Source organism: Triticum urartu, chromosome 2 (genome assembly GCF_003073215.2).
Source record: "Triticum urartu cultivar G1812 chromosome 2, Tu2.1, whole genome shotgun sequence".
Classification (NCBI taxonomy): Eukaryota; Viridiplantae; Streptophyta; class Magnoliopsida; order Poales; family Poaceae; genus Triticum; species Triticum urartu.
Genome location: NC_053023.1, coordinates 714,313,034 through 714,328,322, shown reverse-complemented (window position 1 = coordinate 714,328,322; position 15,289 = coordinate 714,313,034).

Below are 15,289 nucleotides of genomic sequence, written 5' to 3'. Positions count from 1 at the left end.
GGAATGTGGTAAACTAAAAAGCGAAGACTCAAATCATACAAGACGCTCCAAGCAAAACACATATCATGTGGTGAATAAAAATATAGCATCAAGTAAAGTTACCGATGGACGAAGACAAAAGAGGGGATGCCTTCCGGGGCATCCCCAAGCTTAGGCTTTTGGCTGTCCTTGAATTTTACCTTGGGGTGCCTTGGGCATCCCCCAATCTTAGGATCTTTCCACTCCTTATTCCAAAATCCATCAAATATTTACCCAAAACTTGAAAACATTCACAACACAAAACTTAACAGAAAATCTCATGAGCTCCGTTAGTATAAGAAAGCAAACCACCACTTCAAGGTACTGTAATGAAACCATTCTTTATTTATATTGGTGTTAAACCTACTGTATTCCAACTTCTCTATGGTTCATACCCCCCGATACTAGTCATAGATTCATCAAAATAAGCAAACAACACACGAAAAACAGAATCTGTTAAAAACAGAACAGTCTATAGTAATATGTAGGTTTAGAATACTTCTGTAGCCCAAAAAATTCTGAAATAAATTGTTGGACGTGAGGAATTTGTCTATTAATCATCTTCAAAAAAATCAATCTAATTGCACTCTCTAGTGAAAAATGGCAGCAAATCTCGTGAGCGCTAAAGTTTCTGTTTTTTACAGCAAGATCGCAAAGACTTCCCCCAAGTCTTCCCAAAGGTTCTACTTGGCACAAACACTAATTAAAAACATAAAACCACATCTAAACATAAGCTAGATGAATAATTTATTACTAAACAGGAACAAAAAAACAAGAAACAAAAAAAAATTGGGTTGCCTCCCAACAAGCGCTATCGTTTAACGCCCCTAGCTAGGCGAAGAGATTTCAATGATGCTCAAATGAAAGACAAGAATTGAAGCACAAAGAGAGCATCATAAAACATGTGACAAACACATCTAAGTCTAACATACTTCCTATGCATAGGCATCTTATAGGCAAACAAATTATCAAGGCAAGCAAAAACTAGCATATGCAAGGAAGCGGAAAGAAACAATAGCAATCTCAACATAATGAGAGGTAATTTAGTAACATGAAAATTTCTAAAACCATATTTTCATCTCTCATAATAATTATATGTATGATCATAAGCAAATTCAACAATATAGCTATCACAAAACATATTCTTAACACGATCCACATGTATGCAAAGTTGATACTCTTCCAAAATAGTGGGATTAACATTAACTAAAGTCATGACCTCTCCAAACCCACTTCTATCAAAAACTTGAACATTATCTAAATATGTGGGATCTAAAGTTGACACTCTTCCAAACCCACTTTCAATATTATTTCAAACACTATTATCAATATCATATTCATCATGGGGCTTAAATAAATTTTCAAGATCATAAGAAGAATCACCCCAATCATGATCATTGCAACAAGTAGTAGTCATATCAAAACTAGCATCCCCAAGCTTAGGGTTTTGCATATTATTAGCACAATTGTCATCAATAAAATGTATAGTAAAATCATTGCAATCATGCTTTTGATTCAAGGAACTATCAAGTATGGGTGCAATAGTAATAATCTCGTGTTTAACATAAGGAACTATAGAAAATTCATCTCCATAAATATTGGCATCATGGCTATAATAATAGCAAGAATCATGTTCATCAAGGGATATTTCAATCAAATCATCAGAATCATAATTATCTATAGATTCGTGCATATCATTATTTTCTTCCAAAGCAACGGTCATTCTCTCAATAAATTCCTTAACATAGGCATTGTGAGCATAGTTTTCATAGCAATATTTAAGTATGTCAGAATTTTCAGATTTGTAGAGAGTAATATCATACTTTTCAATCAAAGAAGAAACTTCATGAGCACCCTTAAAAACGACAAATTCTTCAATTTGTCCGATATCATAGTAACTATAAACACCCTTTCCATAAGAAGATAAGATTTCATTATCATTAAACTCACATAGGTAGGGAAGGTGTTTTTTAGGGTTCTTAGATCAACAAGTAAAGTCATAAATTTCACAAAGATTCCAAGCATAGCATAGCAAACTATTTATTTGATACCATAAGAGCTTCCCCTTTTCAGACAAACGATGACGCACAAAATGAGCATGCTCATCTAAAGATTTCCCATCAACTAGGCTAGTTGGGGATTCAGCACGAGCGCATAAGGATCAAAGATGATCCAAGTAGAACACTTTAAGTGGATCCATATCAATAGATTTTTAGCAAGCAAAGATGCAAGCAAATAGAAGGCACATGGAAACACAAACAAAAAGACATATGGGAAGAAGGCGAAGAAAAGGCAAAGGTGAAGTGGGGGAGAGGAAAACGAGAGGCAAATGACAAATAATGTAATGCGAGGGATAAGAGTTTGTGATGGGTACTTGGTATGTCTTGACTTGGTGTAAACCTCCTCGGCAACGGCGCCGGAAATGGCCTACTGACGGGAGATCAAATCTTGACTTGACTTGGTGCAACCTCCCTGGCAACGGCGCCAGAAATCCTTCTTGCTACCTCTTGAGCTTGCGTTGGTTTTCCCTTGAAGAGGAAAGGGTGATGCAACACAGTAGCGTAAGTATTTCCCTCAATTTTTGAGAACCAAGGTATCAATCCAGTAGGAGACTACATGCAAGTCCCTCGTACCTGCACAAACAAACAAGAACCTCGCAACCAACGCGATAAAGGAGTTGTCAATCCCTTCACGGTCACTTACGAAAGTGAGATCTGATAAGGATAATAAGATAAATATTTTTGGTATTTTTATTATAAAGATTGCAAAATAAACAAGAAAGTAAATAGGAAAATATTATGATGGAAGATAGACCCAGGGGCTATAGGTTTTACTAGTGGCTTCTCTCAAGATAGCAAATTCTACGGTGGGTGAATAAATTACTGTCGAGCAATTGATAGAAAAGCGCATAGTTATGAGAATATCTAGGCATGATCATGTATATAGGCATCATGTCCGCGACAAGTAGACCGAAACGATTCTGCATCTACTACTATTACTCCACACATCGACCGCTATCCATCATGCATCTAGAGTATTATGTTCATAAGAACAGAGTAACGCATTAGGCAAGATGAAATGATGTAGAGGGATAAACTCAAGCAATATGATATAAACCCCATCTTTTTATCCTCGATGGCAACAATACAATACGTGCCTTGCTGCCCCTGCTGTCACTGGGAAAGGACACCGCAAGATTGAACCCAAAGCTAAGCATTTCTCCCATTGCAAGAAAAGTCAATCTAGTAGGCCAAACCAAACTGATAATTCGAAGAGACTTGCAAATATATTAAATCATGCATAAGAGATTTCAGAGAAGAATCAAATATTGTTCATAGATAATCTTGATCATAAACCCACAATTCATCGGATCTCGACAAACACGCCACAAAAAGAATTACATCGAATAGATATCCAAGAGAATCGAGGAGAACTTTGTATTGAGATCCAAAGAGAGAGAAGAAGTCATCTAGCTAATAACTATGGACCTGAAGGCCTGTGGTAAACTACTCACACATCATCGGAGAGGCTCTGGTGTTGATGTAGAAGCCCTCCGTGATCGATTTCCCCTCCGGCGGAGCGTCGGAAAAGGCCCCAATATGGGATCTCACGGGTACAGAAGGTTGCGGCGGTGAAAATAGGGTTTCGTGGTGCTCCTGGATGTTTTCGGGGTATATGGATATACATAGGAGGAAGAAGTACATCGGTGGAGCTGCGAGGGGCCCATGAGGGTGGGGGCGCGCCTACCCCCTGGGCGCGCCCTCCTGCCTCGTGGCCTCCTTGCTTCTTTCTTGACGGCCACTCCAAGTCTCCTCGATCACGTTTGTTCCAAAAATAACTCTTCCGAAGGTTTCATTCCGTTTGGATTCTGTTTGGTATTTCTTTTCTACGAAATACTGAAATAGGAAAAAACAACAATTTGCACTGGGCCTTTGGTTAGTAGGTTAGTCCCAAAATAATATTAAAGGGTATATTAAAACCCATTAAACATCCAAAATAGATAATATAATAGTATGGAACAATCAAAAAATTATAGATACGTTGGAGACGTATCATAGACATGACCAAGACATCTCTTCGGTCAATAACCAACAGCGGGATCTGGATACCCATGTTGGTTCCCACATGTTCCAGGATGATCTCATCGGATGAACCACGATGTCGGGGATTCAATCAATCCCGTATACAATTTCCTTTGTCTATCGGCATGTTACTTGCCCGAGATTCGATCGTCGGTATCCCCATACCTCGTTCAATCTCGTTACCGGCAAGTCTCTTTACTCGTTCCGTAACACATAATCCCGTGACCAACTCCTTAGTCACATTGAGCTCATTATGATGATGCATTGCCGAGTGGGCCCAGAGATACATCTCTGTCATACGGAGTGACAAATCCCAGTCTCGATTCGTGACAACCCAACAGATATTTTCGGAGATACCTGTAGTGCACATTTATAGCCATCCAGTTACATTGTGACGTTTGGCACACCCAAAGCATTCTTACGGTATCCGGGAGTTGCACAATCTCATGGTCTAAGGAAATGATACTTGACATTAGAAAAGCTTTAGCAAACGAATTACACGATCTTGTGCTATGCTTAAGATTGGGTGTTGTCCATCACATCATTCTCTTAATGATGTGATCCCGTTATCAACGACATTCAATGTCCATGGTCAGAAAACCATGACCATCTATTGATCAACGAGCTAGTTAACTAGAGGCTTACTAGGGACATATTACGATCTATGTATTCACACATGTATTACGGTTTCTGCTTAATACACTTATAGCGTGAACAATAGACAATTATCATGAACAAGGAAATATAATAATAACCACTTTATTATTGCCTTTAGGGCATATTTCCAACAGTCTACACGCCGGCCGAACCTTTCGGTCGTTCGTGCGCGCACTCGCTTTAACGGTTGCTGCTAGTAGGCCCACCCCACCGCTTTTTCCCTGCCTTATCCTCTCGCACCTTCTCCACATACCGTCATTTGCTCTTCTTCATCCCGCACCTAAGCTTTTCTCCTCAAACAAATCGCCAGCAATGGCATGGCTGCCCACCGCCCCCGGCCACCCGTCGTCAGTAGGCGAGGTCGTTGGCGTCGAGTCAGCTGAGGTTGTGTGCTGCAACCCGCCATGACGAACAACCGCTAGCCTGGGGCGACGGCTTGGCCGTGCGCCACCACACCCCGTCTCCTCTCGCATCTGCGCTGCAAGCTCCGATGAGGCCATGCTACAAGCGGCGACCGGTCACCGGTGAGTGGCACAACAGCGAGGCATGCTGCAACCTGCGTCAGCCGAAGTTGGAACCGCCATCTCGACGTACTACAACCGGGCAACACAGAGCTGCGACGGGGGCGGGCGGCGTCGGGCGGGGCTGGGATTGCGTGCTACAACCGGCCAGCTTTTTTGCTGGAACCGGCGACGGGCGGTGCTACAACTAGCTGGTTGAGATGATACAAGCGGCGTGCGTCGATGGGGGGCATGCGAAGATGTTGCAACTAGCTCTGGTAGATACTACTACCGGTGTCGTCGGGAGCATCGACGGTCCGCATCGGTGCTCCAATTTTTTCTTTGCTGGAAAGCCGACGAGGTGGCTTCTTTTGCTGGAACCAGCCCAGATTTTTGCTACTAACTTCTTTTGATTTTGCTGGAACCGGCTAGAAATTTGCTACCGCCGTATTTTGATTTTTGCTACCACCATCTTCTACTTTTGCCGGAACCAGTTTTTGATTTTGTTCTTTGTTGGAAACTGTATTTGATTTTGTTGGAACCAACCAGGGGATTTGCTTCAACCGACGAGAAGGTGCTGTGGTGGCATCGGCGGTGACTGCGTTGGTATTTTTTGCTTCAACCTTTATGTTTTTCTGCTGGAAAAAACAATTGATTTTGCTGGAACCGGCTGAAGTAAAGATTTTTGCTGCAACTGTCCAGCGGGGCGAGTGGCCACTGTGTGTTGTGCCGCGGTGAGCCGGCGAGCGGCGGCCATGAGCGGGTGGACGGCCGCGGTGAGCTGGTGAGCAGCGGGGTGGTGTCGCTCCATGTGGGGATTATGGTGGATCTGAAGCGAGGAAGAAGAAGGGGGCGGGCGTGGATAGATTGCTGAAACGCGCGGTCCTGAAGGCGCTAATCGTGTGGCCGCGTGGCGTCCGGCTGAGTGGTTGGACCGGTGCGTCGGCGCCTATCATTGGCCTAAAAAAACGTATGTCCTCACCGCTCAAAAGGAAAAAAAACAGGTACTTCCTCCGGTGTCTCTCTCCGACACGGTCTCATACGCGGTTTTTTTTTTTTGAGCGACTCATACACGTATTGGAGTAGTACATATTGCGAACCATCCGAACGATCTTTGTCCATCAACGAAGCTCCACCCGCGGAACTCAGATCAACCAAAGCTAAGCTCCTTCCGTAGGTTTCCCCTCGATCGATCGAAACTCCCCACCCACGCCCCGATATTCGACTCTGCTACGAACCGCGGCGACCGATCGATGGCGGCCGTGCTCCGCTCCACTGTCGGCCTCGCGCTCCGGCGGGCCTCGCGCCTCTCCTCCTCCACCGGCGGCCCCGCGTCCGCCAGCACCAGGGCGGTACGTATATACGGATCTAGCACACCATCGTCTGTTAGTTTTCTTCTGTAGCAAGTAGTAGTAAACTCACCCCGATCTGAAACCTTCGTACGTGCGCGTCTGCTGATTAACTCGTCCGGTTCAATTATTCTGCAGCGGACGATGTACACCGGTGGGCAGCACCGTGGCTTCGACGACGGGCCACCCGGGTGAGTTCGTAATTACTACTCCTAGTATATGCTCAGTTTGAATATTTTATCGCCGGTTGAGCGCGTAATACTGACGACTAGAGTCTACATACAGGGGGTGGCCGGATCTTTGCTTTCACTTCCTTGCCCTCGTCGGAATTGGTATGTTCACGTGTGCGATTGATTGGGCCGGGCCGCCGGGGCTCGTCGGATCACGAGGAGGACGGATCGGAGGACGAGGTAGGTAGAGAAGAACAAGACGAGAAAACCAACGCGCTTGTAATATACTAGCTCTGTTCCTAATAATGTAAGATTGAACGGCCAAAACGACTTACGTGGGAGAATAGAGATGTAATTTTGTGTTAATTCATACCTTTCGTGCTACTAGCGATTGTTACTTTAGCTTTTTATAAAACAGAATGAGTCTGTCTAACATACATCTAGATGTGACATAATTATGTCACATCTAACCTTGTGTTCACTATATTTGTGGTCTATTTTTATGTTCTAGGTTTTTTTTTTTCTCCTTGTTGGCTGTCCACCACTAAACATGGGTTGTTTTTTCTTTCCGAATTACAAGTCTACCCTCAACTTGCAACTCAGGTCCGACCTTCTTTTGTCTAAGTTGCAATCTCATGTTCGACTCACAACTGGACTTTGATTTTTTTTTTCTCTCAGCTGCAATTCCATCCTTGAAATGCAACTGGGCTGAAACTTTTTTGCCGCAGTTTTAAGTCCACCCTCGACTTGCAACTAATGCTCAATTTTGTTTTGTCCGAGTTGCAAGTTCACCCAACTCGCAACTAGAGCCTGTCTTTTTTAGTCCCAATTGCAAGTCCACTCTTGACTCGCAGCTGGGCCCGACTTTTTTTGTCCGGTTACAAGTCCACCATCGGTTCACAACTGGACTCGATCTTTTTTCCCAAGTTGATAGTCCAACCTTGACTCGTAACTGGGTCAACATTTTGTCCAATTGCAAATCTACCGTCGACTCACAACTGGGTCCAACATTTTTTGCCCTAGTTGCAAGTCCACCCTTACTCGCAACTAGGGGCCCGATCTTTTTTTGTCCCAATTGTAAGTCCACCCTCGACTCGCCATTGGGTCTAACATTTTTTTGTCCTAATTGCAAGTCCACCCTCGACTCGCAACTAGAGTGTGACCTTTTTTTGTCCCAGTTGCAAATCCACCCTTGACTCGCAACTGAGCCTGTTTTTTTGTCTCAATTGCAAGTCCACCCTCAACTCGCAACTGGTGTCCGACCTTTTTTTTCAGTTGCAAGTCCACACACGACTCGCAACGGGGGCCTGACCTTTTTTTGTCTAAGTTGCAATCCCACCCTGGGGCCCGACCTTGTTTTTGTCCCAGCTGTGAGTCTGTCCTCAACTCGCAACCTAGACCCGACTTTGTTTTGCCCCAATTGCAAGTCCACCATCAACTCGTAACTAGGGTCCGACCTTTTTTTCTGAGTTGCGGCAGAGTGGGTGCGTGACTTTTTCGTGGGTGACAGACAAAAAATAGTAAGAAAACAAAAGAAAAGAAACAAACAATACAATGGTGAGGCTCATTTATCTGCTGATGTGGGATGATGTCATAATTAGATGTGAGGTATTATCTCACATCAAGATGTGACATAGTTGGACCCAACTTTTTGAGATGCATGAACATTTCAAAATTTCAACATTTTTTAAATTGTACAAGCAACTTTTTTGTTGAAAATGTATTATTAAAATGAAAATAGAATAAACACTCTAAAACTGTTCGGGGATTTTTAAAAATTGTGTATGTTTTCAAATTTTGTTTGAGAAGAAATTGTTCTGAATACCAAATATTGTTGTTATTTAAAAAACTGAATTATAAAGTTTATTCACATTTGAAAATACATTTTCAAAATTTCAAAATTGTTTTTGTTTTAAAAATATCGGACATTTCAAAAATAAAATCACAATCTTTAAAAAAGTTCCAAAAAAATTCAAACATGTTTTCTAATCTGGACGCTGTGCTATGTTCCTAAATGTTTCCGGTTTACTAATTGTCAACAACAGTTGTTGGTTGGAGCGGTAGGAGCTGTCATTTCCTAATATGGGTTCACGAGATCAATTTCTGTGTAGTGCACACGTCGCTTGCATTTTTTTGTCACATTCTGTCGGAAAAACAAAAAAAAAGACTTATCTCACATCTAGATGTTATATAGTCACACCCATAGTAATCTAAGGAAGTAGAAAAACCTACTGGATACCTTGAAAATAATTGTAGCTACGATGAGAATTCAAGAGAGATAAATTGAGAAGTATAATTGTGTGTATATAATTCCACCAAATTTTGGAAGCAACACACGAACTATTAGAGTCAATCCCTACACGTGTTCCTAATAAGCAAAATAATATATGAGAGAGGAGAGAGAGAGAGAGAGAGGATAATTGAAGATGTAAAAGTATTTTTTAGATCTCCATAAAAGAGCCAACTAGAACATATGATGTATATTTGGTGTCCTACTCCAACAGATCATATATTTGAAGATGTAAAACAAGTTGAACTACTACTTCATTTCAAACATAACTCAAACATAGCAAGTTCAACTACTACTTCATTTGAAACATGACTAAACATGGTTCTAACTAAAACATAATTAAACACAGTTCTAATTAAAACATAGTTCAAACTACTACATCCATCAAAATACTACTACTCCAAGGACTACTACTAGTTCAAGCAACTACTTGAACTACATCGAAGATGAAAATACTCGTCATCAGAGCACTTGAACTGCTGCCAGAACTCATCCTTGCTGGGGTCGTTGCACCCCTCGTCCTACTCCTTCGAGTCACCTAGTTCGATGAGTCAGACTTAACAGGGATCACGTCGAGGGGTCGGCCTCGTCCTCCTTCTTCAGCCCCTTCTTCACCCCCGGCCTCGTCGAGGGGTCGGCAACGCGAATGACCGGCTTCTTCTTATTTCTTTGTCATCTCGTCCATCCGGAAATTCTCTGGCATGAGGAACTCCGCATCCGCACGGGTCTCAATCTCTGGGAAGTTGAGCTCCGTCCTCGGCCTCCTGGCACGCCACGTAGCCACATCATACGCACGTGTGGCCTCGTCAATAGTGTGGTATGTGCCGAGCCAGCAGCGCCGGTGGTCGTCGCAGAACTCGACGCCGAAGTTGTCGGACGGCTTCGCCCACACTACGAAGAACCCCGTCTTGCTCTTTGAGACCTTCTTCGGCGGCATGGCGGCGGTTGCAAGGCGTTCGAATCGGGGCGACAGCTGTGCGGCGCAATTCTGCCGGTTTGGTGGTGGGCAGTGGAGGAGACGGATGTGTCTTGTTTTTGTGCAGAACTGTATTGGTGCTATATACGGTACTCACATCCCTATTAAAGCTTCGGTTGGGTCAGCAAGAGCCATACAGAAATATGAAGCAAACAATCTCGCAGAATGTTATGGTTGCTTGCGATTTTTCTTTGAAATTTGTGCATATACATCCTGGTTGGGATGGATCAGCTTCAGATGCAGGAGTTCTACATGATGCACTTAATCACGGTTTCGAAGTGCCTGGTGGTAAATTTTATATCATGGATGTTGGTTATGCAAACACGCCACAGTTTCTTGCTCCATATTGTGGTACTATGTATCATTTAAATGAAAAAGGAAGAGTTCGTCAAAGGCCACAAAATTACAAGGAACTATTTGATCTTCGACATGCTACCATGGATATTGTGATCAGGAGCGGATTGTTGATGTACCAAATGGAGACCATAACTATCATGCTGACATACATGCTTTCAACTACTCAAGGGAAGCAGGAAATCAAATGGGAGATAATATAGCACATCATATGTGGGAGCAATATGTATCACATAGAAGATAGACATAGTGATAAGGCTTGCAAGTTGTGTCAGCATCCATGTACTGGGATATTAAAGTTTTACTTCATTATATAATTTTGATCCCACCCCTTTAGCATAGGTGCAGATACATATTTGATAATACAAAATACTGGACTTCACGAACTACAAAAATATATATGCTAACCACACCACATGACCAACATATATCTAATCGCCACATGACCAAAATATATGCTAACCACCAGATGACGCCACGAGATGTTAGTTCTATTCCAGGTTGCTACGTGCAATCTCCATTTTAATCCAAGCCAATCGTAGTTCATTACTTGAAAATGACAAGAAAACTTCCCTGTTATTCTTTGCTTCGAAGATATCTCATGCCATCGGAATTTCACTCAATTGTAGTCCCCCTAAATCTTCAAGAGTTGTAATGCACTTATTAATGTTGTAGGGATCCTCTGTTTTTTTCTCTCTTCTAGATACCTGCTTTCTTCTCCTCAATTGCTGCAAATCGGTCTATTTCTTCCTTCTTGAACTTCAGATATCGCTCGTGAAATCCATCCGAAGGTTTACTAGTACCCCGCTTATGCTTTTTTTGCTAGGCTTCTCTGTAGGTGGTTGTGTGGAGCTTGGTGTAGTTTTCAATTGTTGCAAAGGTGATGATAAATGCTGGGCATTATCCACATTTAAATCTCGAGTCTCTCCTTCAATAGGAAAATGGAAACCATATTCACTTGCACCTTGTAAAGTAGGTGATGGCGACTGATAAGAATTAGGCTTTTCGTCAACATAATTCACCACATTATTTACCTTGCTTGCATAATAGTCCATACCACGAGCATAGCGACCTATATGTCATGTTCAAAAAATTAAGTGCCATCAACAAAAATATGACTCAAACATGATGTAAAAAAATACAAGTAATAATATCGCACTAACCTTCGTAGAGCGAAGCCAATTCATCATAGTATGGAAAGACTTATCCCACATTGGAGGGCACCCTTGCTGTTCTTACGAGCAGCAAATGCAGCCGAAACACCGATAATTCAAAACGGTGCACGGGCTCATCTACTCCCGGTGAACAGTAAATTCGAAAACAAAAGCAAACAAATTCAAAAAAATCTGAAATTTTTACACATGCAGGATGAGAGATTTTTTTAGGTGTGTGCAAATTTTCAAGGTGTTTGGACATTTGATGACCTCGTGGTGAAAAAAACAAAATTCGGTCTACACAATGCACTTCTTGAAAGTTTCTTTGACAAGCCAAATTTGTTATTTTTGCCACGATCTTCCCAAATGTCCAAACAACTTGAAATTTGGCACGCACCTAGAAGATTCTCTTAACTTTCATGTGTAAAAATTTCAGATTTGTTTGAACATTTTTGCTATTTTTTCAATTTTACTGTTCATTGGGAGGTGCAGCTGAGCCTGGGTGCAGAAACGCTGCACTCCCGAAACACTCGCTAGTGCATCTACCATCGTTCTATCTTTATTCCATCCAAAACCATTCTCAAATGTCGAATCTTTGACACTTCGATAAGCTTTTTTCAAATCTTGCTCCTATTGCTTGACTTGGCTAGCATCAGATGACATGCTGAACTTGGTATTCAGTTGAAAAGTATTACTTTGTCCATGCTTCCATGCTTCCATGCTTCATTGCTCAATGCGTTCTGTGCAGACACATCATGATCTTTCAAGAGCTGACTAAGAGACAACTTCACTTCACGACTCCATTTAGCTCTCGAACAGGTCCTCATGGTACCTAAAGCTGGTAAAAATTTGCTCAATTTTAGTTATACTAGTCCCATTAAGAAATTAGCAATACCTAGTCCTTATGTGCTTAGTTTGCAATACCATTATTCACAATTGGTGAAATACCTATATGCTGAGAAGGCAGTGAAGTCCATCGATTAGCTTCAATCTATACCTAATAATAAAGGGGCTATTGCTTGTGGCGGTACGTCAACGAAATTGCCCTCAAAATTGCAAAATGTTACCCACCGATGTCACCTATAAGTGATAAAAAGGGGAATCCCTGCCTGGACCGGCTCATACAGTATAAACCTTGTATATTGCGCTCTGCGAGCTGGGAGAAGACACATCGCGCCTGTTTGGGCCGGCCCATGTCCGAGGGGCCTATTTTTCTTTTTTATTTTTCTTTTCAATCTTTGTTTTTCCTACTTTAAATAATTTAAGACATAAAAAATTCTTAAAATAAAAAATGTGATTTTTTAAATAAAATGTTTAATAATTCATAAATGTTTGTGGATTAGAAAATGTTCATGATATTTTTAAAAATGTTCCCATATTCAAAAAGTGTTCGTAATTTTGAAAACAAATGTTCAGAAATTCAAAAAAGTTTCATGATTTTTTAAGAAGTTCATGTATTTAAAAAATATTAACGAAATTGAACAAAATTTCGCCAATTCATAAAATGTTCATGAATTGAAAATTTTCCTAAAAATACAAAACTGTCTGTGACTTACAAAATAGTTTATTGATTCATAAATGTTTGCGGATTCAAAAAATGATCATGCATTTCAAAATTTGTTCCACCAATTTCCAAAAATATGTTCATCACTTCTAGAAATGTTCGCCTATTCAAGAAAAATATTTTAAAAAATGTTCACGTTTTAAATAAAATGTTTGCAAATATTATAAAGATCTTCATGAATTCATTGTTTTCATGATTTTAGAAAAATGTTCGAAAACTGTAAAAATGTTCATGATTTCAGATATATTCACATGTTTAAAAAATGTTCGTGGTTTTTATAAATTGTTCACAATTTCACGAAAATGAGAGTGATAATGTATCTCGGTAATGCAGCAAAATATGATCATGGTTATTGAAGATTATTAAAAAAAAATCTCCCCTTACGGCGCACTGGCCGTTTTGCTAGGTGAATTCCTCTCGATCGTTTCTTCGTCCGACTAATCTGGAACGCCCGCTGGAGTACGACGTAGGTCAAGGTGGGGCGTTCTGGTGTTTTTTCTTTTCTTGTTTCACGGTATATACGAGGTATAGGGGTTGGCCAGATACGATTTGACTGTACCGGTGGGTCCGATCCGCATGCAGCGGCAACGGCCGTGATAGACGTCGTGCGCATCTTATTTGGCTTCTTCGCCGGATTCCTCTCGATCGAAACCCCCGCGCCCCGAGATTCGAGTCTGCAGCGAACCGCGCGCGACGACAGATCCATGGCGGCGGCGCTCCGGTCCACGGCCGGCCTCGCGCTCCGGCCGGCCTCCCGCCTCTCCTTCGCCGCGCCCGCCAACTCTGCCTCCGGGGCGGTATGTAAGCTAGTGCACCTTCGTCTGTTGGTCTCTTTTTTCAGCGGTGTAATAGTAAATTAAATCTCGATCTGAATCCCTCGTCCGGTTTAACTATTCTGCAGCGGACGATGTTCACCAACGGGCCGCAGGGCGGCGCCGACGGGTGAGTTCGTGATCACTATGCTCGGTTCTTTCTTGGATGATTACTTTGTCGCCGGTTGAGCGCGTATACTGACGACCATATATATACAGGGGGTGGCCGGATATTTGCTTTTCCTTCATCGCCTTGACAGGATCAATCATCTTCGCTTGGATTGCGTTTGACGGCGACGGGCCGGATGGGTGCATACGAGGACGAGGAGGCGGAGGACGACGAGGCAGATGAGCTAGTCGTGGCTCGTGGAGTAGTTCAGGTAGACTAGTGCTTAATGTGTGCCGTGGCTATTTTCAGTTGTAAAGAAATCGTTGCCTGAATAATCGAACTATTATTATTCATTCCACGCGTCTTAGCACAATGGGAACAGAGAGTCACCTAGCAAATCATTAAGAGTAAGCATTCCAATGGCTTCAATGCATACACATAGTGACACGATGAACCAATAGGTTTATTATTGTGGAAATACATATGGTTGGACCCAGTTCTAATTGCCTACAAGATCTTTTTTTTCTAAACGTTAGAGTTAGTAACAAATTACTGAATTTGCTTTTAGAAAAGAGTGAATTCCACTTTTTACCCTGTAGTTGTACATTTGTGACACATATTACCCTATTTAGTGGAACTTCTTTCGAAATATCAGATTTTGGAGACTTTAAACATGGTTTTACCCCAATTTTCGTTTTGCTTGTTTAGGTTAGATAGGATCAGCATCTTGCGTCAATGATTCGTAAAAAATGTGTAAAGGTTGGAGGGCATCATTTATGATCATGCCCAGACTTCTCTTGTCCATCAGTTCCATTCCTCGTCGTCGTCTAGATATTTTTGGACCCGGGGCGTCACCTCCCACTTTGCCTAATGAATACGCATCAGAAACGAGGGTCCAAAGCTTCTCAAAGGGTATTCTAAACGAATTTTCACTCGATGGGGTAATTAGTGTCCCAGATGCATATCTATCTAGGGGGTAAAATGTGGAATTTACTCTAAAAAACTGTGCAAGTTTCGAGTCCTTTTTGACCTTTTGAGTGAGGGAAAGGGGAAACATTTCTTGGTAAATACAACCATGATAAAATCCAGAGCAAGCATAGTATGGCATCAAACTTGCTATAAAGTAAGATGGCATCAAAGTTTCAGTCTAGATAGTTCGTGCGGTACCTGCAACCTCCACTTGTGGACCTGAGGTCGCATATATGTTACCAAGATCCTTGAGCGGGTAGGTCCCTTGAGGCATCCTCCTCCACC